At 49.8% G+C, this 16,061-nt stretch overlaps 1 long non-coding RNA gene across 1 annotated transcript; it reads right to left on the bottom strand.

The window, feature by feature from the left end:
• Positions 1-7,815: 7,815 nt before the first annotated feature.
• LOC135455648 (uncharacterized) lies at positions 7,816-15,209 on the bottom strand. The gene is made up of 3 exons (XR_010442369.1): positions 15,128-15,209; positions 9,500-9,588; positions 7,816-9,369 (listed from the first exon to the last, which is right to left on the bottom strand). It is a non-coding gene; the product is annotated as an uncharacterized LOC135455648 (long non-coding RNA).
• Between the last annotated feature and the right edge of the window lie 852 nt (positions 15,210-16,061).

Here is a 16,061-nt window from a genome sequence, read left to right as displayed (position 1 = left end):
TGGTCACTTGGTCCCTGTCCCCTCCCAGAGCAGGTCCTGGCTGTGGGGCCATCCCTGGGGCAGGGCTGGGACCACCTCACACACGTTCCTTGCAGGTCCCTTGGCAGAGCTCTGCAAGCAGCTGCTTCCCTCTCTCTCTGCATTAAGATTAATGTTTGAACAGCAGTTGTCCCATCCATCTCTCTGGGAGGCTTCCTCCAAACAAATAGCAGGAGGAGGTGGCATCTATTTGGGAATGACAGGGCTTCAATCTATTTATTCCACAGGTAACTGCTCTCTCCTGAAATGTCAGATTGACTCTTCATCTTCCACGGGCTGGGTGCGAGCGCGTGTGGCGGGTACAGCCCGCCTCCCTTCCTCTGCAAGGAAAAAGAGTCACTGAGATTGATTGCACAATTGAATATGCAGCATGGTAAACAGTTATTTGGAAATTATTGTTTGTGTTTAATTATGACATACAGAAGTTTAACAGTCATAAATTTTTCATTGGAGTTGGAATGCAAATGTAAGCTTTAACGTGCATCAAGGAAAGACACAAATCAGCACTTGCACAGCACAGCTCTGGGGCCAGCAGCCCCACACTGCTCATGGGCATCCCCCTCCTCAGCATGGTGGGCCAGAGCTGTCAGCGAGCTGGAGTGGCTTAGAAACCAGAGGTTGCTTATTTCTGCTTGGTTTGTTCTCTGCATGAATCCTTACGGCAGAGCAGAGGCTGTACAGGCACTCAGGGCTTCACTGCCCCCTGCGCTTTTGGGGTGCAGCCAGGGTGGGGAAGGGCCTGTGGGTGTCACCTCCATCCTGGCAAAATAGGAAAACTTTCTGGTTTCATGAAAGTGGCTTTTCAGCACTTTTGCTGCTGGCAACAATTCTTTCCAACAATTATCAGATTCATTTTCCCCATCTTTTCTCTCTTTTTATTCCTTTCTTATCTCTTTCTTCTCCTTCCCCCAGCACATGCACATGGACACATGCTGTAGCTCTTGGCAATTGAAGAAAATGAAAAATAGATATGTAGAGGGAAAAAAGTTTAACAGCAAGAAAAGATATGCTAGAAAAGAGGGTGGTAATAAAGGAATCTAATTAAAATGGAAAATTTCTGTGGGAAAAGGAAGCAGTGTTGGGGGAGGCAGAGGTAGAACATTGTTTCTATCCAGCCTGCTCTTTTGGGGGAAGAAGCAGCATTTCCCAGCTGATTAAAAACTGGCATGATAATGACAGTTGAGTATTTTTCTGTCTTTGTATTTCTGAAGCAAATCTCTCGTGGGACAAAACATATCACTCAGTGAGTTGCATAACGTTTAATTCTGTATTAGGCAAAGAACAAGCTGTGTCTGTGTTGTACAGTTCACACATGAGCAGAAAGGTGAGCTCACGTTTTCTAGCACCCACTTGTGCCTCCAGAGACAACAGGTTTGGGCAGGATTTTAGGGAGAGACAGGAGTCCAGAGGGTCTTGTGACTGCTCCAGGGTTAGCAAATGGGGTATGGAGATCTCAAAATAGAGTGCAGAGAGGGCTGACCTGCAGCTGAAGATGTGTTTGAGGAGTGCTGACCTCGCCATCAAAGCTTGAGATGAAATATCTCCCCGGACGAGTTCTGTTTATGATGTTCTCCAGCCATTTCACCAACAATACTGTGGCCAGTGGAGCTGTGATTTACTGCACAATGGCAGAGGTGGCCACCCTGGGCAGGGGGAGAGCAAGGGTCACAGCACTGGGGACATGTCCTGCAGCCCGTTCAGCACTGAGCTGTGGCAATCAACACAGAGTGGCCCAGACACATCACAGTGGGGCAGGGGGGGCTGACAAGGTGCATAAATGGCACTGGGCTGTTTGTATTTCTGCATATTGTGACTCTGCGTAGCTGTCAAATGACCCATGGCTAATCTCACTGATTTAGGCATTTCTTTGTTCCTTGACTGATAAGGGTGACAGGGGAATCTGTGGCCCTTGGGACACGATGAATCAGTTCTGGGAAAACAAGTTCTCCAAAGAGGAAACTGCCTGTGGGAAGTGGGGTGGGAGTGCTAAACCAGAGATGTGGCAGTGGGAATGGCTTTCCTGGGCTTTGCCTTAAGATTATTCCTTGCTGCCTGTCACTTCTTGGTCCTCTTCCCATGTTCTGGTTGGAAGGACACCTTTGAAATGAGGGATGAGTCATAATGAGAAAATAAACGCAAATTAATCAAAGATGACACTAGAAATTATGTGAAACATAATTTCTTTGGCATAGTGTTCCAACGTGGGGGGGTCTGTGTGTGTGTGTACACAGGCACACCAACATGAGCCGTCACCATTCATCGTTACAGTGCTCACAAAAGGCTTTACAAATATGAACACCAACAGCTCCCACACAGAGCTCTGGGTGACCTTCACTTGGGGCTCTGCAGCTGGATTCAGAAGCCACTGGTTTGCTTGCTGTCTGTCAATTTTCCTTTGTGCTTTCATGAGTGGCAGCAGCAGTGGCAGTGACAGCCATTCCCCAGTGAGCAGCAGAGCCTGAGGACCAGGAAGGTGATGGTGAGAGGCACCTGGGGTGGGCTGGGGGAAAAGGGGTAAAGGAGGAGTGATGTGGTACTCAGGCTGTGTAGCTGCAGTGGAAGGGAAATGCTCTTAAAGAATTGGGTGTGGTTCTGAAAACCCAGACTGGGGGTATTTCATCTTGGAATGCAATTACATTCCTGTAAAATCTTTCACTGGCATGATGCTGGATGTGGAGGTGAGCACCAGAGGCTTTCTGCCCACAGCTTTGCAGAATTCAGTCAGCTTGTGAGTGAGCAGTGATGCACGAATAACCAAGGGACAATGTGTGTCCTTTCATGAGCGCTCATGCTAGATCTGTGTCCTGAGAGGAAAGCAATGTTTGGGTCACAGGACAGGGCAGCAGCAACCTTAAATCCCACGGGAAATAAAAATGAAAGAAGCGCTGATATTGAGAAGTTCCCCAGTCAGAGGTGGTGTATCACAGTTGTTCTCTGTTATAAACACCACCTTGAGCTCTTGCAGCTCCAGTAAAGAGAAAAGTAAAATGAAAACACTGTAATGGGTTAGAAGATGCTGAACGAGACAGCTCCATTCAGCATCAGTCTGTGACGTGTCAGAAGTGGCAAAATGTTTCACTGTGCCAGTTATTAAAAATGAAGAAATTGTGCGCAGGGTGAGGTGTGGTGGTGATTGATTGTGTGCTCAGAGCTCACCGGGTCAGCCTGAGCCAGGGCATTGCCCACTCGGTGACACGGCAGGAGCCGCAGCCAGCGCCACCACGCTCACAACTGTTTCCACTACTCTGCTAAAATAAACACCTCAGTTCTGCCAAAACATATTAAAGGTAACATGAGTCACCACTAAGGCAAACAGAACGAAAATTCCCTTGAAGGAAGTGAGCACAAACATAACTAAAAGCAGTAGATTAAAGATTGAAATATAAACTGCAGATGACAGACAAACTTCAACTTTTTCTTGGTGATTTTCCAGAGGAAATGCATTTATCGTGTCTTCTTCATTGTGCACTCTGTCTTCCCCTTGCAGCATCTCACACTGCCCTCACAGCCTTTATTTGCCAAAACTCCATCCCCACGCCCTGCTGGATGCGATTATACCCGTACCCCTATAAAATCTGTGTGTATGTTTCTAGAACAGTTATACATTTTGCCTTTTTTGGGGGGTTATGTACGTGTATGTTGCATGCCGTGGGCAGTGGATGGGCTGCGCTCTGCAGCCAGGGAGGTGCAGGGTTGCACACACGGACCCGCTGCTCCAGGGTCGCGGGCAGCGGTGGCACTGCCACCTCTGCCAGCCCCGCACGTGCTGTGCCCCCCTGCCCAGCAGCCCTGCGTGCTGAGTCACTCCTTCCCGGGCAAATACCAGGGTAAAGAGACATGACATTTTCTGGGCCGTTCTTCTGTATTAATAAGATTCCAACTACAGGGTGACCTTTTCACAAAGGATTTGTAAATGCCAAAAGCTGCATAAAAATCTCTCTTTCTCAGGCAAACAGAGGCATCATAACTTTGCATTTATTTCTTAAATGGTGTTTTCCTGTCTTTTCCTCTTTGATCATCTCTTTCCCCTGAATGGATGTAGTGACAGCTGTGCCTCCAATAACAGCTGTGAAAAGGAATGAGAGAAAATCAGTGATTGAATCACTGCCTGCTCGGGGGATCGTTCTGCTCAAGAGGCTGGATGAATGAAAACAAACAGGGCAGGGATGGTGCCCCTGCAGGACAGGGACCACGGAGCTTTGGCATGGGGAATGCTGGGTGCCACTCCCAGCTTGTGTAAGCAGAGCTGACACTGTTTCTTGAACCACATTCACACACAGAAAACAGGAAAATCAGCACAAACCAACCACACGGGGCTTTTATGTTACATTGCATATAGGGTATCTGATTTATCAAATAAATGCTGCCTTTGCAGCAGGCTTTACACCCTCTTTGGGTGTATTTCCAAACATAGGAAAATAATAACAGCCAAACAAAAACCCAACAGAACAAAAGGCTTATAACTGTGCCAATGGAAAGCTGAGGCTTCATCCAAGAGCAGGGCACTGGCACACATCACCACCACCACCCTGCACTGTGCCAAAGGCCCCAGGACCTTGCCCGACCTCTTTGGTCAGACTTTGAGTGAGCTTGGCGTCACCCTGAAAATCACTGCATTGCCTTAATTAATACATGGTGTAAGGAAACTCTTGCACCTTTTTGTTTCACCTCCATGGTTACCTTTTTCCTTTGTCCTCTTTCTGCATTTCTCACGTCTTTTCATTACCAACTAACATAATTTAATTCTTTCTCCCTTTTGCAAGAGTCCAGAGCCTGCATTTGTCACTGGCAAGTGTTCAGCTTTTCCTAAACTGCAGCTTAAAAAGGAAAAATTGAGGCTGGATCTGAGTCAAATGCAAGTTTCATACTTTAATGTTTTATCACCCCAAAATATCATTCTGCTTTTAATTTCCTGAGTGATTCTTGCGCCCAGCTCAGCAAATGCTAATATACTCCCCCTGATTCCCACTCTGGTTCCTCCCAGGTTTTCTCCTCTTCCCTCCCATTTCCTTGAGAAGTGTCTGATCAAAAGGAGCAACAAACTGTAGGTGGATTCCTAAGGTGTCACGTCAAATATTGAGGGTTGATACGAGAACAGGAAATATGTCCCCAGTTGAGTAGGAATATATGCCAGGTAAACATGAAATCTGCAAAACCTTTTCCCCAATGCACTGGTGAATTACCTGGAAGTCTGCATGTCAGTTGCCTGAACTCTGGACCAGGTTCTTCAGCCAAGCCAGGACAAACCTTCCCCTGATGGCTCCTTCTGTGCTGTTATCCTTGGAACTTTTGCATCAGACTCCAGGTTTCCCTTCAGCAGCACACAGCATCGCTCCTTGTTCTGCTGCACTGACTAATGAGAGTAATTGGTCTCTGTCCTCTTCATAATGTCCCTCTAAGTATTTGCAAAGAGTTATCATGGCTCCCTCCAGTCCTCTTTTCTCTTCACATAAAGATTCTCAATTCATTTTAATTCGTCCTCCCTGACCCTCCCTCCCACTCCCACTTTATATATCAAATAATGGAACCCAATTACCTCGCAGGCGAGAATGGAGCCGGGGACAGCAGAGTGCCCTGGAAAGGCAGCGGTGGGTTCTGCAGTGCCCAGCAGTGCCCTGGGGTGAGCCCCTGCCCAGGCTCTGCAGCTCTGCTGGGCTGAGGGGCTCTGCAGCATCCCAGCCTGCTCAGGAGCCACCACAGCACCAGCCGGGCCCTGCTGGGCACTGCCGGGCATTGCTGGGCACTGCTGGACATTGCTGGGCACTGCCGGGCACTGCTGGGCATTGCTGGGCACTGCTGGGCATTGCTGGGCACTGCCAGGCACTGCCGGGCATTGCCAGGTCCTGTGGCACACCCAGCTGGGCTCCTGAAGATCCCAGCATTATTTTGGGTTTCCATTTCATGTTCATCTGCCCTTCAGGTTTTTGAGGGATTGTTTTTCCCTTTGTGCTTCTTCAGTTATTTGGATGATATTTTATCACTGCAGTCAAGTAATTGCACTGGCACAATATGAGCATTAACATTTGCAGTGTGAATTGAGAAAAAACACCATCTTTAAGCCTCCACAGCAGAAATGTTCCTCAGCAGCAAATGAAAGTGCCACAGCCCCAGCTTGGAAATCCCTGCTTCTCCTCCAGGACTTTGAACTTGAGCACCTCCACCAGCAGTACCACTAACAAACACCAAAGTCAAACACTCTTTTTGCAAACAGACACCCAGTCCTTGTGATTTCAGATGTGATTTTGTTTCCTGATTTTATCTGCATGAGCAGTTTGAATGGTTTTATAATTTGCCTGTGCTTCCATTTTATCACATCTGCCTCCCATCTGTTATTTTTATGGTTTGCATTCCCATTCTCCTCTCCTAATGCCAGCAGCTTGACTGTAAAGCTGATGGCACATCCTAGAAACTTATCACCTCTCCCCCAAAAAAATGTCTTGTGCAGGATGGCATACCATCCTGAGAACCACCTGGAGAAGGACGGGTGGATCTGTTATTAATGATTTTCTTTAGCGAGACCACAAAACCACTGCCCTTGGTGCAGGTGCATGCTCTCTTTCACTGCACCTTGCAAAAGTCCCACTGAAGGAACAGAAACCAAAAGTAAACAAAGCCTTAGGGATTCAGGGGTGTTTATCTGTTGTATCCCATGGCACTGGGGACTAAACAGGAACAGAGTGAGCACGCCAGGGCTCCAAGCTCTCCCCCAAGGCTCATCCCAAAGACAGGGATCTGTGGGAGCAAAGAGCGGGTCCCAGGGATGTTCCATGAGCTGCCCAGGGCTGCACAAGGGAGGGGGAAATTGGAAACCAGCCTCTGGACCCCCAGGCTGGGCAGTTCCCTGTCTCTCAGAAGATAAATGAGTGATTTGGTCACTGTACCATGACAGCAATGCTCCTCCTGAGCGTTGCAGTGCATCCCTGGGCAGGGATCCTGCCACAAAACAGCTTGGAGTCAAAGTCAGCTCACTGCAGCTCTCACAACCCTGGCTCTGGCCTGCAGAGCCCACAGAAGAAATGTGAAAGGGGCTGCAGGACTTGTGCATTGATGCCAGCTTGGCATCAGGTGGAAGAACCATAAAGTGCAAAATAAATACAGAATTTCCCTAACGTTGTCTCCAATACTCAATGCTCAACCTCCTATAAACAACAGATGAGTCCTGCACGCGCCACGGGTTTGGGCCAGTTAAAATTTTCACTTATTTGTGGCAACACAGACTTCTTCTCCTTCTTTTATAATTTTCCAAGCACATGTATAATTGGCTCTGGCCTGCTACCAAGAGGTTTATTAGAGCGGCAAGGGATGAAACTAATGATTGTTAAGAAGATCTAATCCAAGGATACTGAGTTGTTGATTACACATTTATGGCTGCTAACCAGCAGCTCTCGAATAAGGGCCTGTGGATTTGTTTACCTTGCCAAGGCACCAAGACGTAGCCAGTCACTAAAACTCAGAGGCTGAGGCAGAAATCAATACAGAGCTGCTGAACACCCTCCTGTGCAGCTGGGGGAGACTAATTGCTGATGAACCTATGAGACCAATAAAAATGTGCATAATTTAAATTGTATTAAAACCATAAGCTGCTAAAACATCAATATTTAAACACCATCCCACCATCCCCTGCAGTGTCACCAGGGATCTTACAGGAAGAACAGATATTGCTGAACATTAAAGCAACAAAGGCGAAAGAATTGCCTGAAATATTTCTTTCACCAAATTTCTGACATGGATTTGTATAAAAGTGTCTCATGGAAGAATTTGGCCCCGGGTGTTCTTCCTCCTGGTGTAAGAGCAGGTGCTGGAGCTGCAGTGCAGGAGGAGTTCACTGAGGGCTGACCCTTCCACAGCAGGGTCCATTCCCAGTCTGTGGCCATCCTGGCACTGCTCAATCCAGAGCGCACCTGCTGAGAATAATGCATTTATCACCACGATTCTACCTGGCTGTGCTCTACAAGGTGTGCACGTGGCAAACCTCCATCATTTTCTCAGACACTCTGGGATACATACCATGAAATTTAACAAGGTGTGTCCTATACAGGGCTGTAACATTGCAGCTGTGTGCACTAATTAGATAACGCTCATTATTGTTCGTTCAATTTGCATTTGCAGAGGCGGTGCCAGCCTGGCTGCCGGCCCTGATTGATTGCTCCCACTTTGCCTTCATTAGGAAGGTGGCCTCAGCACAGTGGTTTTACAGCGTGTTTGCTGCCACTTGACTGGATGTGCCAGTCAAATGCCTTGAACTGTGGCTCTTGATTAACAACACTTGCCAGTGCAGTGCCGGCTGTTTGAGCAGCCTGACAGGCAGCGGTGGGGCTGGGCGAGCGCTGCTCCCACTCCTGCAGGAACTGTGGCACAAGGGCTGCGGACAGCTCGCCTGCACACCAGGGCCGTCAGTGCCCGTGTCCCCTGCCCACCTCCTGCACTCAGACGGGACTGACAGAAATAAACGGGCCTGCCAGAGGGTTTGGCTTTGCCAGACAACGCGGAGCCCGTGAAACCCGGCACGTACAGGTCTCAGTGACCTCTGAGATTTCTCCTTCCTGTCCCCTCACAGATGCAGAGCAGGGTTTTCTCTGGTCCATCCCATCTCCCCCTCCACTCCAGGCATCACCTCGTGGGATCAGTGCAGCCAGGGGCTCAGCTCTTGCCTGGGTTTCTGTAGCAGCAATCAGCCTGGAAGCGCCCATTGCCCCAGCCCAGGGACCCCCAGCCCCTCTGGGCCCAGGGCCCTCCTGTCCTGCCAGCTCAGCCCTTGGCCACCAGACTGCCAAAGGAGGATGCTGGGCCTGCAGGGAGCCTGCTCTCAGCCCATCCATGACATGGGACAGCTGCTTCCCTGCCAGAGCAAGGGCCCTGCATGGCAAGGTGATGCCATTCACTGCTGGACTGACGTGGGGGATTTTTCCTCACGCTCAGTGACACAAGGCAGCTCCACAGCCAGCGCCTTCAGCAGATGAACTGTCGCTCCAGCTCCTTCCAGGGTGAAACACTGCCACTTTTCCCTTTTGCATATGCAGCACGCACTGGGGAGTTCAGGTCTGTGCACAACAGATTTATTCATCAGTAATCGTTTCATTTCTGCAAAGGAAATATGTTCCACTGCTCCTGCAGCTGACAGGCTCTGGCATCAGTTGGAGGCTGAGGTTCCAAAGGAGGCAGAATATGTTTATGGGATGAACCACAGCTGTTTGCAGTATTCCCCTGCCCTAGCAATTATTTTAATAGAAAGAATTCCTGGAGGGTTATTTGGCTTCACACGGTGCACGTCGTGTTCACAGTCACTAGTTCAGGTATCAGGCGAGAGAACCTCTGAAGACAGTTCTGCTCCTATAAAGCATTTTTTAAAAAAGGCAGCAGGTTGAATGCTGCAGCCAGCTCACACACCAGAAAATACTTGCTCCCATAGGCAGCACAAGAAATGATAGGAAAACTGGTACATTTGCATAATCTGCATTACCATAAAGTTGTTTACCAGCATGGCTGAGCCGCCCAGCACTCCCAGGGTGTGCGAAGAGATGCTGCCCAATGCAGCCTCTGCTGCGTAACCTAGAGACACAGAAATGGTGAGCTAGACACATTCCTGCAGAAAACATGATCCCCTGGCTCCACACGCTTTTCCCTGAGGGAGAAGAGGGGGGAGCTCCCCAGCCTGTCCATGGTGCAGGGGTTTCCATGGGCGCCTTCTCTGCCCCCGTGGAGCAGCTCCTGCAGGAGGAGTCTCTGGCCAGGCTGGCTGCAGGAGAGCAAAAGGGAGTACCTGCTCCAGTGCTGTATTTCCACGATAAACTGGAGCCCATTTAAAATTCAGCAGCATCGTGTGAACGTGTTGCTGCTTTGCCTCAGAAATAATCAGTCAAGACAGTCCTCAGACACTGCTGCTCATTAAATAAAACACCCGGAGTCCTCCCTGAAGGGGAAGGTTCCTCAGGGACTGGCAATATTTTAGCCTGCTTGCCATCTGAGGGCTTTAAAATACTTCAGAAGCATTAATTAAGTCTCAGGACATGCCTGTAAGATGGAAGATTAGCATTTACTCAGCAGTGAGCAGCACTGGGGCTGCAGGCTGGGGATGCTCTGGGGCTGTGGAAGTTTGGATCCGGTGCTGTGAATCCCTGGTGCCAGCACAAGGGAGAGGTCCCACGCTGCAGCTCCTGCCCTGACCCGCTCTGGGACCCGGCTGGTGGCCTTGGAGAGGAAGGTGAGCTCCCAGGTGGGGCTGCTCTGCTCGCACAGGCCCTGCCAGGCTGGCACTGCCCAGCCTGGCACTGCCCAGCCCGGCACTGCCCAGCCCGGCACTGCCCAGCCCGGCACTGCCCAGCCCGGCACTGCCCAGCCTGGCACTGCCCAGCCCGGCACTGCCCATCCTGGCACTGCCCAGCCCGGCACTGCCCAGCCCGGCACTGCCCAGCCCGGCACTGCCCAGCCCGGCACTGCCCAGCCCGGCACTGCCCAGCCTGCAGGGTTGATTTGCACTGGCAGCATCCGTGCCCTTCACTGAGAGCATCTCACACAGACACTGGGATTTGGTTCAGGTGGCTTAATGAGAAAATGAGTAAATCCCTTCCTGGGTTTTTATGTTCAAACCAGCTGTCCAAAACATGAGATATCTGAATTCCTTGTAGCTTTAGGATGTTAGACTCTGTTATCTCTCTGAAAATGCCCATTTTTCAGTGCACAGGAGAGCTCTAGCTGCTCATCCCACCAACAGGACTTTAGTCACACACTTATGAATGTATAAGTGGAAGTTAAATGCTTTAATAGTTCTGTGGAAATAGATATAAGGGAGGAAAGCACGAATAAATAAAATCTGCCAAGTGATGCTTCGGAAAGTTGTCCAGAGAAAGAAAGAAAGAAAAACTGAACAAATATCCTGTAACTCAAAGGAGAAACAGGTAAGGGTTTGTGTCACCAAACAGTGCTGTTCACATACAGAAATGCCATTTCTTACCTGGAGATTTAGATGAGAAGCTCAGTGATTTTTATCAGTGCCTTTAGTTTCTGTGCAGAGAATATGAGCACACTGCTACTGGCAGAACATCCATAATGGGGGAGGTAAACACTTCCAAAGCGTTAATTCTCTCAGCATTGTGGATCCAACATGTGCATCATCACTGTACGTCAGCGAGGGATAATGTGAGCAGGCACCACAGTGTAAAATACAACCGTGCAATCTGCTTCTGAGAGAGATTTCCATGTGGGAACAGACAATATTTCAGCAGTTTCCCATAACAACACCACGGCCCAGCACAGCTGGGATCTGCCTTTGTCACAAACAGCTTTGCAATAAATGCCCCTGGTGTGGGTGAGCACAGCCCTGTGGCCAAGCACTCAGTAGCCATGGGAAGGGAAAAGGCAGAGGGGAAAATCAAAGTCATTGAACGATCACAAACCGTGCAAACTCACCCTGAGCAGCACTGGAGGAGCTTTCCCTGACTCCCCAGGGCAGACCTGCGCTCTGGATGTCCCAATCATTTAGGCCTGCTGAATACTTAATTCCCCACTTAATTGCTTCAGTGCCAAGCAGCTTTCCCTTGCTGCACTTCCTTCATCCCAGAAGGAGGTTAAAGAAGGCAAAATGATCTCCTGGACCATCCTCTGGACACAGAACCTAGGCTTCTGTTTGGGGTCACACTGTGATCTCTGACTCTAACAAGAGCTGGGGAAGAGATTGAGCAATCTATGTCTCTATCTGCCTTCCATGTGTTTATCCAGGACACAACTAGATCTGGGCAAATGATTATGCACAAATATTTCTTAGATCATTTTTTAGTCTTGACCATTTTCTCACTTCTTTTACATGGGGTTTTCACTTCTGTGACTTTATTCTACCAGCTCTGTTTAGTATCAAAGTATTCACTGAAGCAGCAAATTATACATGATTATTGGAGATTACTCACTGAGAGTGAAGTGATAAATGAATAATTAATTCTCATTATTAGCACTGTCTCCCTGCCGCCTGAGGCCTCTGTGAAATCAGGGCCCCACTGCTTTAGGGACTGTGCCAGCAAACAGGGACAATCCCTGTTCCCACAGGGCTCTGCCCGGAGAGGCGGCGCAGCTCAGGGGAAGGGTGGAGCTGGGCTGGGGCAGAATTCCAAAGCCCCGCGGGCTCCGCACTGAAGGGATGCCCAGAGCTCCCTCATTCTCTGCGTGTGGGCTGAAGGATGCTGCCCCTCCCTGCTCAGCTCATCACCCTCGCTCACCAACACCAGGACTGCCCTTAATGCCCTCTCACCAGCCAGCACCACTCATCCTTCTGCGGCCTCCTTATTGCTTTGGCCTGCTCTGCTCTTTGGCTTGGAGAGGTTTTGAGCCTCAGCTCCACCTCTAAGGTGGAACAGGTGCAGAAGCTGCCAGGGAGAAGGCAGGAGGAGCAAAAACCCCGCGGGGGAAGAGTTTCCTCCCTGCTGCCGGGGCTGCCGCTTGCAGAAGGTGACCAGAGTGATGAATGACTGTGCAACTCCCCCAGAGCACACAAATAAAACAGGGAGCAGGCTGTAAAATATGTTGGAGCTGGAAAATGAATGATCTCTGTCAACTATTTAAAAGCAATCCAGTAATGTGAACAATCAGAAGTGAAGAAAAATCAATACACTTTTCATGGCACTGAAATGGAAAATAAGTGGGATTTTACTCCGGTAAAATCCCTGCAAACAAAACCCAACAAATTAATTCTGCTTGTCAATGAATATGGTCATGTCTTCGGCAGCTGCAGCACCTCCCAGAGTGCTGTCTTCAGCCCCAGCACTGCGCTAGTGATGTAGCAGAAATTCCCACTGGACTCAGTGGTACATGACAGAGAATTATGAACCATTGTGTGTTATTCCCAACACATTCAATTTGTTTAACAAATAATTCCTCTAGGAAGGCTTCAGGGAAAGCAAACAGACAACAGAGCACAGCAGACACAGCCCAGTCCCTGCTCCTGCACACAAAATTCAGACAAAGCACCAGAGTAAAGCAAAGCATCACAGTCCCTGTCAGCCACTGGAGGCACGATTTGAGTGGCCACAGTGGCCATTTCTGCACTCCAGACTGCAGGTTCTGGCTCGGGCAGCAGAGGGGATTGGCCTCGGGGGCACAGGGAGAAGCTTCTGTACCTTCAGGAGGTGTGGGGGCCCCTCCCAGAGAGAGCTGAGGGGAACGGGGCGAGGGAAGGATCCAAGGGAGGTGGATCATGGCTGCAGTGAGGACTTGCAGAGCTCCGCAGAGCCACACAACTTCTCTTGCAGGTCTCAGTGCCAGGCATGCAGGCAGATCTATCAGTTTTCCTTCCAAAACTTTCCTCTCCTACTGGACACAAGAAATAGAGCCAGAAACAGAAATTCAAGACCGTGGCACTGGCTGTAGGAGAACTGCCAGATGTGCAGCCAGCTGCTGGGCCTTGGCCAGACCTGTGTTTGGCACTGTAAAGTTCACAGCTATTCAGCAGCCTTCCCTCTGCATCCCAGCAGCAAAGTAAATCCCTTTACTTTGAGGCTGACTCCACCTAAGGTGGGACTTGAGGTAACACAGGAAGGACTTGTAGCCGGCCGAACTCATTTCTTCTCATTGAACAACCATTCTTTAAGCTTGTTGCATTTGGCAAAGCTGTGAAGGAAACATGAGTAGCGCTATGAACACAAAGATGCCTTTTGCAGCTGAGCCTCTCCCGGCAGCAGCTGCTCCGTCCCTGAGCGGGAGCTGCTGTGACTTTGAGCTCTCCTGCAGCGCCTGCAACATCGCAAAGAAAGAAACCAAGGTTTTTCCCATTTAGTCAAGCGTGTAAGCCCTAAGCTCCTACGAGCGCAGTTATTTATTTCCAGGTTACCTCCAGAGCCGGCGCTCCCCAGGCGGGTTCGTGGCTCCGCCGCCGCCCCGCGGTCCGGGCGGAGCTGACACAGCCCCGGCTCCGGGTCCGGTCCCTGCAGCCCCGGGCACAGCTCCGGCCGATGGGAGCAGGGATGGGCTGGGAGAGCCCTTATCCTGTTACCCACGGAGCTGGGATGGGCTGGAGAGCCCTTATCCTGCCGATGGGAGCAGGGATGGGCTGGGAGAGCCCTTATCCTGCCCATGAAGCTGGGATGGGCTAGAGCAGCCCTTATCCTGCCCATGGAGCAGGGATGGGCTGGAGAGCCCTTATCCTGCCCATGGAGCTGGGATCCCTCACTGGAGAGGGGACAGCGCCGCTCAGCTCTCTGTCAGGGGCTGTCTCGCCATCCTGAGCGCTCGGCTCTGTCGATTGCCACCAGAGCCCAGCTCATCCGCGGGGCTCAGACATTTCAAATGTGCTCTGTGCAGCTGTGCTGGTCTCCTGGAGCTAACCCTCGGCAGGAGGCAGGACAGACCCCGCAGCCTGAGAAGGGAGCGCTTTGCTCCCAGCTGGTCTGGCAGGTGCCGCCCACACACACAGGAGCCTGTTGGTAGAGGCAAGCGGATGGTGACATCTCATTCCTGTATTTCCAGTGCCACCTTCTGTACAGAAGGGGAAACCTCTGAGTTGAGCAGCTCCGAGGAATGAAACTGGAAAATTCTTCCCCCACCCACGTGGAAAAACTCAGTCACTATTGAAATTAAACACTGAAGGATTTACATTTTCAGTAGCTCAACAGCACACTGAGTTGTGTGCTAGAGACACCCACAGGTGCCAAAATCTTCTAATTTTACAAAGAAAGTACATCAGCCTCACTTTGTGTTTGTCATAAGTCTGTGCCATTTCTGGGATGGGATGTAATGGGTGAGAGAAATAAACATCCACTATTATAAAAAAAAGTAAAGCATAAGTCTGGCTATAAATATCAAAACCACATGCCAAATAAACTCATTGGTCCATGATAAAGTATGTGATCAGGAATAGTTGTTTTCCTCTGTCATCCTGAGCCTTTCTCAGAGGTTTTCAGCCCGGGACTGCTGTGGGGCTTCAGTGTCCTGGCTGTGCCATGGAACACACCCCTCAGCCTTGGAGACCACACTGCATCCAGCCACAAAAACGACTGCAGGAAACATCCAGCTTTTTTATATTGTATAAGAGTTTGCAAGCATTTAAAAAAAAAAAAAAGTTGGATTTTGTTGTCCCTAATTTCAATTTCAAATATTAAGAACAAACCTGGTAGACTGGATGAGCCTTTGAGCACCTGGGCCTCGTGGATCTCCCTGCCCTGGTCAGGGGTGAGCAGGTGATCTTTAAACTTCCCTCCTACCCCTAAGCATTCTGTGATTTCATTCGTCCTTCTATTTGCCTACAGTGCCTAGAAAATTACTTGATTACTTGACTAATTACATTCAGGAGGTTTTCCTCTAAGCACTACTCAGCATGATTATCTGGTATCTCCAGAGTTTCATTAAAGAGACAGACAAGGTCTTATCATCTTTCCTAATAGCTGCCCCATGCTGCCCTGCCAGATCTGATAAGCTCTCAAGATGATTTGGAACAGCCTTAGAACATCCAACCACTTTTAACTGGGGTCAGTTCTTCACGTCTGCAGATGCTCCTGTCACTGAGGGATCAAATCCTGCCCTGTGACCAGGACGGGCAGTCTGTGGCACAGAGAGGGTCCCTGGGAGACAGAGGGGGTGCTCAGGCAGTGGAATAAATAGAGGAGGTGCTCAGGCAGTGGAATAAATAGAGGAGGTGCTCAGGCAGTGGAATAGAGGAGGTGCTCAGGCAGTGGAATAAATAGAGGAGGTGCTCAGGCAGTGGAATAAATAGAGGAGGTGCTCAGGCAGTGGAATCCTCCTCCCGTGACTCTGCCCCTGAGGCAGGGCCACCCTGGCAGCAGCCCCTGTCCCAGCCCGGCTCTGGGCACAGCTGCCCTTTGCTGCCAGCATCACTCGGGGACGCTGCTCTGAGGAGAGCTGGAACCCAGTGAATGAAAGACTCCACAAACTCCTCTGAAACCTGGATTTAGGTTCTTGTTTTCACAACACTCGCAGTTTGTTTAAAAGTGAGTGAAGCAATTCTGGCTGAGCAGCCTGTTTGGGGTTTGTTTTGCAGTTGTCTGCAGTTTTTGAGTATCCCTCCCACCAAACTTAGGAGTTCA

This window comes from Zonotrichia leucophrys, chromosome 19, assembly GCF_028769735.1.
Source record: "Zonotrichia leucophrys gambelii isolate GWCS_2022_RI chromosome 19, RI_Zleu_2.0, whole genome shotgun sequence".
NCBI classification, from domain to species: domain Eukaryota; kingdom Metazoa; phylum Chordata; class Aves; order Passeriformes; family Passerellidae; genus Zonotrichia; species Zonotrichia leucophrys.
This window is presented reverse-complemented; position numbering and strand designations above follow the sequence as displayed.